Source organism: Ipomoea nil, unplaced genomic scaffold, assembly GCF_001879475.1.
Source record: "Ipomoea nil cultivar Tokyo-kokei standard unplaced genomic scaffold, Asagao_1.1 scaffold1043, whole genome shotgun sequence".
Classification (NCBI taxonomy): domain Eukaryota; kingdom Viridiplantae; phylum Streptophyta; class Magnoliopsida; order Solanales; family Convolvulaceae; genus Ipomoea; species Ipomoea nil.
In genome coordinates, this window is record NW_017617471.1 from 8,338,056 (window position 1) to 8,350,249 (window position 12,194).

The following is a 12,194-nucleotide window of genomic DNA, read 5'->3' on the forward strand; positions in this document are numbered from 1 at the left end:
CCAAGATCAACATCTTTTAAATAGTGTATTAATTAGGGCCGGTTCTGAACATGTCTAACATAAACGATCGCACAGGGCCTTCAATTTTTGGGGGCTCCATATTTTAAAAATAAAATTATATGTATATATAGTAATAATAGTATATATATATATATATATATATATATATATATATATATATATATATATATATATATATATATATATATATAAGGACAATTAGGTCAGACTATAAGGACATTACCAAAACTGCAATTCGGCAATTAAATTTCCTAATTCGAAATCTCAATTAGGCAATAGCATGTTAAGAGTATAAGGAATTAAAGACATTGTCAATTCCAGAATTTGGCAATTCGAAATCCTATAAATTATGTACCAGCGCCCCAATAAATTGGACAATTCACAATTGGCAATTCGGCAGATTGCAGAGCGCAACTCAACTGATTCTTCAATTTTTCTTGATCACACAAACTTTCAAGTTCTTCAACTCCCTTAACAGGTAAATTACGTATTTTTCACAATTTTTGTTTATTGTTTTATTGACATGACTTAATAATTCTGAATTCAAAATAATATATTTAAGATTTTGTTTATAGATCATTTATTTATTTATTTATAGAGTTTCTAAATAAATTCTTTTTTTCTATACGATTTTATAATTATGTCTTCTAGAAAATATTCATCTGGGTCTGATAAGTGTAAAAAGAAAAGAAGAATTAAGCAGCTAACTCAATCTCAAAAGGGAGCTCTTGAAAAATTCATTACAAAACAAACTCAAATAGATGAGCAAAAAGATGATGCCAAGGAAAAATTGTTAGATGCTAATCTTCATATAGAAGATCAAGATGATTGTGAGATTGGAAAAAATTTGAATGATAGTGTGCACAATAATGATATGAATCACAGTGATAATGAAAATAATATGAATGATGATAGTTGTTTAGATGATGTTTGTCGCAAAAATAAACCAAGTGATTCGCTTTTATTTGACATATATGATCCAAGAAATTGGGATGCCATTGATTCTAAATTAATAGATATTCTTGCGAAACATGGTCCTAAAAGAGATTTATCAATAAATAAAGGTCCTAAAGATAAATTCTCTAGAATATTTTTGTCAGCATTTTACACAAGGTATTTGCCAAATGAAGAGAAGTGCGATCGAGATTGGCTTGTATATTCAAAAGAACTTGACAATGTGTTTTGTTTTTGTTGCAAGATTTTTAAAAAGGTATAGGAAAAGGTGTTATGGTCAATGAAGGTTTTAGGGACTGGACACATCTTGGTGTTAGACTTAAAGAGCATGAAACGAGTGTAGATCATATAAAAAATATAACAACTTGGATGGAGTTGCGTCTTATATTACAAAAATAAAATAAAATGAGACAATTGATAAAGTGGCTCAAGAACAACTTTTGAGAGAAAAAGAATATTGGAGGCAAGTACTATTTAGGATTATTGCAGCTGTGAAGTATCTTTCTAAATATAAATTGGCATTTCGTGAAACAAATGAGAAGTTGTATGAGAATAACAATGAGAATTTTTTGGGTCTAATTGAAATGTTTGCTGAGTTTGATCCTATCTTTCAAGAGCATGTTTTACGTGTTAGAAATTATGATATTCATCATCATTATCTTAGTCATAATATTCAAAATGAATTGATACTTATGCTTGCAACTGCAATTAAAACAAAGGTCATCAAAAAAATCAAAGAAGCAAAATATTTTTCAGTGATTTTAGATTGTACTCCTGATGTCAGTTACCAAGAACAAATGTCTTTGATTATAAGATGTGTGGATATATCAACATATCCAATTAAAATAGAAGAGTTCTTCTTGGAATTCTTGGTTGTGAATGACACTACTGGTCAAGGTCTTTTTGAAGCATTACAAAATGTGTTGATATCACTTGATCTTGATATAGATAATGTAAGGGGACAAGGTTATGACAATGGGTCAAATATGAAAGGGAGACATCGAGGTGTACAAAAAAAAGACTCTTAGATGTAAATCGTAGAACATTTTATACTCCTTGTGGTAGTCATAGTCTTAACTGGACTTTATGTGACATTGCAAACAGTTGTGGGAAAGCAAGAGATTTCTTTGGAGTAGTGCAACGTATTTACACAATATTTGTTAATTCCACAAAGAGGTGGCATATCTTGAAAAGTAATGTAATAAATCTAACTCTTAAGCAATTGTCATCTACTCGATGGAAAGTCGCGTGGAAAGTGTCAAAGCAATTAGATATCAATCAGTGATATTCGAGAAACCCTACTTCAAGTGGCAGATACAGACAGTGATTCTAAAATTCAAAGTGAGGCAAGATCTTTAGCTACAAATGAGCTTAGTAACTTTGAATTTTTGCTAGCCACCGTCATTTGGTTTGAAATCTTATATGCGGTTAATTTAGTTAGCAATAAATTACAAGCAAAAGATATGCTTCTTGATGTTGCTATTAATCAAATTAAAGGGTTAGTTTCTTTCTTCAAGAATTATAGAGAAAATGGTTTTTCTAGTGCCATGGATAGTGCAAAGGAAATTGCCAATGAATTAGAAATTGAACCAGTGTTACCTCAAAAGCGAAAAATTCGTAAAAAAAGACAATTTGATGAGAGTGTTGATGACACTTCATTATCACTCGGAGAATCTTTTAGGGTTCATTATTTTTTATACATTGTAGATCAAGCTATTATTTCATTGACCCAGAGGTTTGAGCAATATGAAGTATATGAAGGAACTTTTGATTTTTTTGTTTAGTTATGACAAGTTACAATCGATGACTGATATTAATTTGAAGTCTTGTTGCACTTGTTTAGAAGCAGCTCTTAAGAGAGATGATCAGTGTGGTGATATTGATGGAAGTTAATTGTATTTGGAGCTAAAATTGCTTAGAGAGATTTTATCAAAAGAAAAGATATGGGTAGTGAGTATATTGAATTCATTGAAATAGATGAGTTGTTTTCCAAATGCTACTATTGCATATCGAATATTATTGACTATCCCAATTACCGTTGCTTCTGCAGAAAGGAGTTTTTCGAAGTTGAAATTGTTGAAATTGTTGAAATCTTACTTACGATCAAGTATCTTGCAAGAGAGACTCAATGGATTAGTTTTAATCTCCATTAAAAATGAGCTTTTGGAAGAAGTTTATATTAAAAGTTTGGTAGATGATTTTGCGTCTAAATGTGCACGACGCGTGTCACTTTTTTAGATGTATTTTTTATGCAATGTTTATATGTTGATATGACTTTTTGAACAGCGTAACTATTATGTATATATAGAAATTACTTATTAAAAAGGGGCAAAATTAAGATATTACACATGGCTTAAATTTTTATTAGAACGGTCCTGGTATTAATGTATTTGGATATAAGCTAAATTAAACAATTATATGGATTATTATCTATCTTGTGTTTGATGAGTTTTATTAACTTTTTTCGTTGTTTGAAAAAAAATGATTAACTAATTTTTACAAAAAATATTTACAATATTGTAATGAAAGTGTCGATGGCTAAAACAATAATATGAATGTGTTCAAAAAGATAATATAATATAATAAATTAGAGTTAGTTTTTGAGCACGTACGTATTTATATGGGTAAGTAAACAACTTTAAGTAAGGAAGTAAACAACTTTAAGGGAGGGTGCGCTCATGTAAAAATGAATGTCGACAAAAGAACTGAGAATCAATTGCAGTCATCCACGTATCCATATTTAATGGATCATATGTAAATATTTTTTTAAAAAAATACAGTGACATTTTTGTAAATAACTCAAACTTTAGTATAAATAACATGTGTAAAAAGTGCAAGTAACTGGTGTAAGTGTGTAAGTAAAAAGTTCAAGTAAAATCACTTAAAAGTGCAACCATTTTCACTTAGAGCAACCCCAACAGGGGGATTGTTCACGTTTTTTAAGAGAAATTGCCACCTTGGATGAGAGAGGAGCATGTGAGAGAATGCTAGAGGTCTTCCAACTAATTTGGAGATTTTGTCAGTTTGTGGCAGTTTGTGGGGCCCAGCTGTGAAAAGGAAGAGCCACACGCCATGTGTGTGAAGGATAATTCGCGCCCAGTGCTCGCATGGGCAGCTCAACTAGTCTTAGAGGTGAAAGTTAGAAAGAATGACCAGGGATCGAGTCTCACCAGCGGTAGTGTGGAAGCAACCTCTCAAAGTGATGGGGCTCCTTGTGCGGAGTAAGCAAAGGTCTAGCCTCTGTGGTTCATGTTCAGTTGAACATTTTGGAAAGAATAATTCGCGCCCAGCGTACACTCGCCAGCTGGGCGCGTTAATTATCTTATTACTATTTTTTCGCGTTAATTATCCTATTTTTTTTCCTAATCCAGTTTTATTTGTTTTCTTTTCCCTATTTTTTTATTTCTACACATTTTCTCTTTCCGAATCAAATTTACAAAAACTCTTCAAAAACCACACCAAAATTTCCACTATTGAGAATGCCCTTAATAGTGCAAGTAATTTACTTTTTTAACATTAGTCCACCTAATGATAAGTTGATAACGTCTTTCACTTTGGTGCACTTAATGATAAGGTTTGGTGCAACTAACGATAACGTACGTTAGGTGTACTTAATATTGACGCTCAATGTACATTATTTGTTGCTCTTTTAATACATTTTATTTGAACTTAGGTGCATTATATGAAATTGTTACTTGCACTTTTAACCTAATTTACTTGCACTTCAAAGTTCAATTATTTACGAAAATATAACTGTATTTAAAAAAATATTATTTTTGATCCGTTAGAGCTGGACACGTGGACGGCTCTGATTGATTTTCACATGATCCGTCTCATATATATATATATATATATATATATATATATATATATATATATATATATATATATATATATATATATATATATAAAAGCTAAGGATCCTGTGAGATCAGTACCATAGAAGAGAAATAATAACTAATCTCAGTCTTATATATGTAAAAATTTGACGAATCTGATCAGATTTTTAAAAAATACAGTGACGTTTTCAATTCGTAATTATCATCAATTTCACTGTATAAACTTGAACACTTAAATATAATATAATGAGAGAATATTAAAAGAGTAAAACTAAATGTAACGATATCATAATACTCAATGACTAAAAATAAAATTTATTTTTAAAAAAAATACAAAAATGTTTCCAAAATGATATTAAAAAACAAATTGTAGTGAATTTTTTAATACCCAAAAAGGTGCGAAACAGAACACTCCTCCATCATGGGGATGATTTAATCCAATTTGAAGTCGTATGTTGAGACGTAATTGAATTGTATAACAAAGTTTGACTAGTGCCTGCATTAAGCAGTCATATTTGACTTTGGTCATGCCATCAAGGGATAATTATTATTCTGTGGATGTGGACTATACTATCAAATAATGTATATTTAATATACAAATAATATAATTTTAATATATTAAAAATGTATATTGTATTTAGAGAAAATATAAGAAAAATGACACTTTTTCCCCTTGAGTTATATACTTATAGCACTTTTTTTCCTGAATTATCCAAGTGACTGTTTCTCCTGAAATGTTAAATGGACATATTTACTATTAAAATAATAAATATTTCATTTATTTTTCTTTTCCAACAAATTATGACCACAATTTGGTTCAAACCAAACATACACTATAGCAACCAAACCGAAATATTCTAATTACAATTTAGAATCGAACTATTTAGAGTTTATTAAAATCGCGAACCGGGGCGGCTGGTTCATGTTCGGAACTGAAAAAAATAAAATGCATGTATTGTTGAATTTAGACTATTTTAAAATTAAAAAATAAAAATAAAATAAAGACGGTTCAAAATTGCGAATCGGATACGGTTCACGGTTCAGGATCCAGTTTTTTCGATTCATAATTTTAATAAACTGAAATCCAAATATTGGGTTCTGTATTTGAATCATAACCGGAAACTTTTTATTCGATTCCTATAGTGTACGGTTCAATTCGAATCGAACCGTGGTCATCCCTACGTATACAGAATAATTTGTTGGAGAAGAAAAATAAATAAAAGGGTTTATTTTAAGGGTAGAAATGTGAATTTAATATATCAGGGAAAAAATGCAACTTTTAAAATAATTGAGGGGGCTAATGTGCTTACATTAATAATTCATGGGAAAAAAGTGCTATAAGTATATAACTCAGGGGAAAACGTGTCATTTTCCCGAAAATATATTATTTGAGTACTGAAACTGCATTATTTTGTATAATATACATTTATTATGTGAATAATGTATTTTTATATATTAAAACTGAACTTTTTGTTATGATCCACACAATAATTTGCCACCAACGATATAAGTGTAAAAATAATACACGTTAAACACTTTTATGTTAGTTAATTTAATTGACAAAATAATTAGAATTTATTTTGAAACTAATCTGTGGACCATGAACCGTAGCCTATCAAGGGTAATTAATTCCGTAATGTCTACAATTTATTTTCTATGGCTTTGAACATTAATTATGGAGAAATATTATGTGGCTTTAAAATGATTAAGAGGAAACAATACGTGTGGCTTTGATATTTTGGTTGAGTATGGAAGTCTTCACTACATGGAAATTAACAAGTGGCTCTGGAATATTCAAGAAGGGAATTATTATTTAATTTGCATGGGAAAATGACTAAGTGGCAATTTTTTGAATGAGTGGACCACATGGTTTAAAAGAAATGATGGCTGCTTGGTTTTAGGCTTTACTGGTGTCTGGTGGTCCTTTCGACAGTATATAAGGCGCACGGTTGGAGTTCAAAACACACAGATTTTGAGTGCACAAAATTGATGAAAGGTTTACTTTGCTTTTATATATATATTAATTAATTTCATCTCCCTACATACTAAAGCTACACGTACAGTACAAATTCAGTGAGTGGATTTTGAGGATTAAATTAGCAATACGAAACAGCATATTAAATGAGTGAAGGGATGATTTTTCATTGTTGAGGCTTGAAGATTGAAGTGTTCTTTCGGCATGCACGTAGATTATAGTTGGTTGTTGTGGTTGTGTCCTTGTTGTATTCAATTTTCTTTGTACCATATCTTTATGTACTATATAATGAATATTCTGAAGCCTATGGATTCAGGTTTATACTGAGACTCAAAACCTAGACCTCCCACATAAGGGAGGGATCCGATACCCATGGATCACAAGCCACTTGATAATCCAAACCACTTAATAAGTCTAATCAATTTGCACCAATTAATTAAGGCCCTAATATATAATATATATTAAGATATATCTTGCGTTCAAGATTCACGACACCTTTTCAAACGGGATGGCTAGCGTTTGGATTGATTTGCAAATTTTCTAAAGACTTTTATTTTTTAAATTCTTCTTCTTACTTTATTTGTTCTTTTGAAACATTCTTCTTCTTACTTTAGTTCCAAAAAGAAAAAAAAAAAAAAAACAGAAAAGATGCAGATATATTATGGAGTTTTTTTTTTTTTCATTTTATTTTTTAATTAATGTGTGATTTAGATGAAGTCAGTTGTAATTAATGTGTGATTTAGATGAAGTCAGTTGTAAGTTCTTTTATATATTAGTAAAGTGCAGGGCCGTATTTTAAGTTTTTGTGGCCCTGTTCTAGTAAATAATGTGGCCCTACAAAATCACAATTTTGAAAATCAATACATGCAAGTTTTGAACCTTTGGCCTCCAAGTTAAAATACAATAAATACACATGTTCACCATCTCTTCATGAAACTTTTTAAGTTCAATTGAAAACTTTTAATTTTTATTTCTAAACTAACTATGTAAAAATTAAATATTAGTTTATCTAACAAGTTGTGAATATTAAAGACTTTTAAAATTTTAAAATGATGAATTTTAAATGATTTTTGTAGAGTTTCGTAGAGTCTTTTAAACTTTCATCAACTTTGTAAGATTCTATAAAAATATGTATGACAAACATTTAAAGACTTTTAAAGTGATAGATTTCAAATGACTTTTGTAGGGTTTCTTAGAATCTTTTAAACTAGCTTTCATCCAACTTTAATTTGTAAGACTATAAAAATTCGTATAACAAATACTTATAAATTTTTAAAAACTTTTTCATATTAAAAAGTCTACAAAAATCATTAAAACTCTAAATTGAATAATATGCACTTACAAACATTCTATAACTTCTATTAATATATTATTATTTATAATTTTCCTACAAAATTATATTTTTATATACTTTTGTTTGGAATTGTTCTACGATGTTCTGTTGGAACTTGAAACCTCCCCCATGAGTTTTACCTGAATCTTTCACTGTCAGGGCACCTGCGTTTTAAAGGGTTTTAGATATTCCATAGCTATATTTGATTTTGAGGTTTTTGTCCCAGATTTCATCAAATTCAATGTCTGCAAAGTTATTTATAGCCTCAGGATTTCCCTAAAATGAATCTTTGTTTATGGATGTTTTTCTTAAAAAAATCTTTGAGAAATTTGCTGTTATCTTGAATACAATATATGTTTGCTTTGACAAAATTGAAAAGTTTGGGGGTTAAATTTTATCTATTTATAGTAATGAAGAAAAAGTATACACAAATTCTATTATGTTAGAGTCTATGAAAATTGATAAGTTTTTAAATGAGTTAATACCCAAAATCGTCCTCGACTATAGTGGTTTTTCTCAATTTCGTCCTAAACGACTTTGACCTAATATCGTCCCAGACTTTTGTGTTTCGCTCAATTTAGTCCTCCATTTGTTATTCAGTCAAATTGGTGTTAAATAAAGGGATAATTCAGTAATGTCAATATTGATATCTCTTTACTTTCAACTTGTGAAGTGCGAAATTCCTCTTTCTTGTACGAATTACACCCAGAATTACTCCCGGACCTGCAAATTAAATTTTATATTCGCAGTTTTAGGAGTAATTCTGGAAGTAATTCGTAAAAAAAAAAAAAGGGATTTCGCAGTTCACATGTCTATGAGTAAAGAGAAGAGATGCCAATATTAAAATTACTGAATTGTCTATTTATTTAACACCAAATAGACAGAATAACAAATGAGGGACTAAATTGAGCAAAAACACAAAAGTCTGGGACTAAATTGAGCGAAACACAAAAGTCTGGGACGATATTAGGTCACCAAAGTCGTTTAGGACGAAATTGAGAAAAACCACTATAGTCGGGGACGATTTTGGGTATTAACTTGTTTTTAAATACTAATAGACTTTTAATACCAGTATACTTTTAAAGACTTTTGAAAAATCTGAATCGAATACCGGTGGACTTTTAGGGAGTCTTTAAAAGTCTAAATTAGATACCACCAAACTTTGAAAGTCGTTAAAAGTCTTTGAAAGTCTTTAAAAGTTTTGATTGAATACACCATACCCCCTTAGTATGGCATAAACAAACAAACAAAAATTGGAAAAAAACTATTTGATCCATAAAATAAGAGTAATTTGTAAATTTAATCCTTCAATTATATTATTCGTAAATTACTAGTAGGATTTGAATTTTACATGATTATTTTTAATCATGAAATTAAGTTAGGCGACGAATCACTACATATTAAAATTTTAAGTGATATGATGATAGTGGTTACAAGTTAGTTGTAACTATACATTTTTGTTTCTGGTGTCGTGGTAGTGGTTAATTCTATATTAAATTTTACGTACATTTTGATTTTTTATGTTGCCTCTATTCAAGACAAAAAATAACAACCGTGACATAAAAATCAAAATAATTACTTTAGAGAATAATTAATTAAAAATGATATTTATAATACATATGACTAAAATATTGAATTTATAAATATTATTAATGGGTCAATCTTGTTACTCCGTATTTTGTGTAATAATCAATTTGATTCGGCACCGGAGCCGCTTGTACCATGTACAAGTCAAAAGTTTTAACAAAAATTTTAAGTTTATATTGGATACTGTGAGAACAATCTATTACATACTTCAAATTTTTATCATTCACTTTGATATGATATCGAATACAAAATGCATCAATATTGATCAACACTTTAGAATCTTCATAATGAAAAGTAATTTTATTCAATAAAAATATTTTATAATAATAATAATGATGATGATGAGGAGAATGAGGAGATTGCCATCAAGTGCATTAGTGCAACAATGATGTTTTCTTTTTTTTTTTTTCTTTTTTTTTTTTCAATTTATCTTTTTTATTATGTTTTCATAATTTTAATATGCAATGTATCAGCTATTAGCTTTGATGACAATCTTACCGATTTTACTTCTCTCCTATGCTTTACTTCTTTTTATGAACGAATAAATATTAATAAGGAGATTTTGTGATGTTATAGCCTAAAAATTACTTTGTATTAAAAAGCACTAATAATAATCTAACTGTTGTAAAACTTTATGTGAACATTATTCTAGCTTTATATTTATGATAGAATTCTGAATACTATAGGATTCCTAATATATAAGAGTTCTCAAGGCTATTATGATAGAGATATTATATATACCATTGTAATGCTGTAGAGAGTTTTTGATGATAATAAGAATGATAATAAAAATTACTTTTTTCTGTTCCTTATTCTCTTTTCCTACTATTATTATGTTCTTCACGAGCTAAAGGCATACAGACAAATCTGCAATTCAACACGTTATCAGCACACTCAACTCGGGTGAACAATAAATTTTACGAGTTTTCAATTATATTTATCTCTGCCTAATTGCTTATACCGCATTATAATCTTTACATTCAAATCAATAGATTTGCGTAAATATTCATATTGATTTGTATATATATATTTGCGTCCCACATATGTGAATTATTATGTATATAATTATATAAATTAAATTTGCATTAGTTTTGACACTATGTATTTCGCATTTGCATATGCATATGTGTCTAATTGGTACATCAAGTATAATAAAATACAATAATTAGGTATTTGGTATTAGAATGTGGTATACTGGTTATTTGATATATTATGTTCGTACAATAATTAGGTGTAAACCCTATCTATATGGTGTTTGGTGATATTTGTCAATTCATGGATGACGTGCAAGAAGGCTTTGATTATCCAAACAAGAATTCATCCGTACAAATGCTTTTAGAATGTTTGCTGTCATATTCATACAATAGTTATGCTCTGCAACCGAATGCACCATGCGCATGGTGCATACGATGCAAAACGACGTTGTTTTGATTAAAAACGCGCATCCCACTTAAAAAAAAAAATTCAGGTTCGATTCTCGGCAATAGCATTATTGTGGATATATAGTTATGAATTTGTGGATATATAATTATGAATTTATGGATATTTAGTTCATTCATTGTGGATATTTAGTTCATCCATTGTAGATATTTACTTCATTCATTCACTGTGGATATATAGTTATGAATTTCTGGATATATAGTTATGAATTTGTGGATACATAGTTATGAATTTATGGATATTTAGTTCATTCATCGTGGATATTTAGTTCATTCATTGTAGATATTTACTTCATTCATTCACTGTGGATATTTAGTTCATTCATTGTGGATTTTTACTTCATTCATTCACTGTGGATATATAGTTATGAATTTGTGGATATATAATTATGAATTTATGGATATATAAAAATACTATTGTCGGGAATCGAACCTGATTTCTTCTTTAAGTGGGACGCGCGTTTTTTTTTATAACTAAAACGACGTCGTTTTACATCGAATGCACCATGCGCATGGTGCATTCGGTTGCACAGCATAATTTGCGATATTCATATAATGAGGATTTTAAGGTATCTAAGTTGTATGGTAATTTTATGGTGTCTAGAAAGAATGATCTTCATACATAGTAATTTGAAAAATTCTGATCGGTGCAGTTTGAAAACTAAATTTGTGAAAAATACTTGTTGAATTCCTTTTGGGCTGAATTTTTTTTGGAGAACCTAGACTTATATTTGATGTCTGTAAAAATATTTTGTTAAAAATATGTTTTGGTTGTTCCAGAAAAATTTTGTAAAGTTTTGGCAGTGTGCTGCCAATTATTTTTCTGTCTAGTGCAGTGTTGACTGTTGAGAAAAACTTTCGAGAAAAATACTTCTAAACTTTGGATCGGCTTGAAATTTTTTGTGTACAATCTAGACTCGATGTACTTCTTATCTGATAAATTTTGTGTCAAAATGTGTTATTGTTTTTCCCTAGAAAATTCTGCAATCCAGGTCAAAAATTCTGAAAATTTCTGCCGGTTTTTCAGCTTGTATATCTTACTATTT